We start from the raw sequence: 376 nt of genomic DNA on the forward strand, positions 1-376 counted from the left end.
CGAAATGTTGTCCGATAACACGTAACGCTTGTCGTCTGCCCTGTTCAAGACGAGTTTCATAGCCCTAATAGTCCGCACTTCGTGTTTAAACGAGCGTATAGAGACATTTTCTCTATACGGTGTAAAAGGCATATAGCTATAACAGTGAGACGGATGTGTGGTCGACGGTGAATTTGTTGCAGAGGATGAGGCGTTCCTATGTATTTGGCTAACGGCTTTAAGTGCGGAATCGGCTGCGATCATTTTCCCCATGTTAGCATCGAACTCATCGTCGCGCTCATCAGATTCCGCACCGTCGTCCACATCGGCAAACAAACACCGCTTATGCTCGGCGAAAGTTAGGTGATTTCTAATAACGTGTCTCATGACACCCTTC

The sequence above is a fragment of the Acyrthosiphon pisum genome, unplaced genomic scaffold (assembly GCF_005508785.2).
Source record: "Acyrthosiphon pisum isolate AL4f unplaced genomic scaffold, pea_aphid_22Mar2018_4r6ur Scaffold_21189;HRSCAF=23259, whole genome shotgun sequence".
Taxonomy (NCBI): Eukaryota; Metazoa; Arthropoda; class Insecta; order Hemiptera; family Aphididae; genus Acyrthosiphon; species Acyrthosiphon pisum.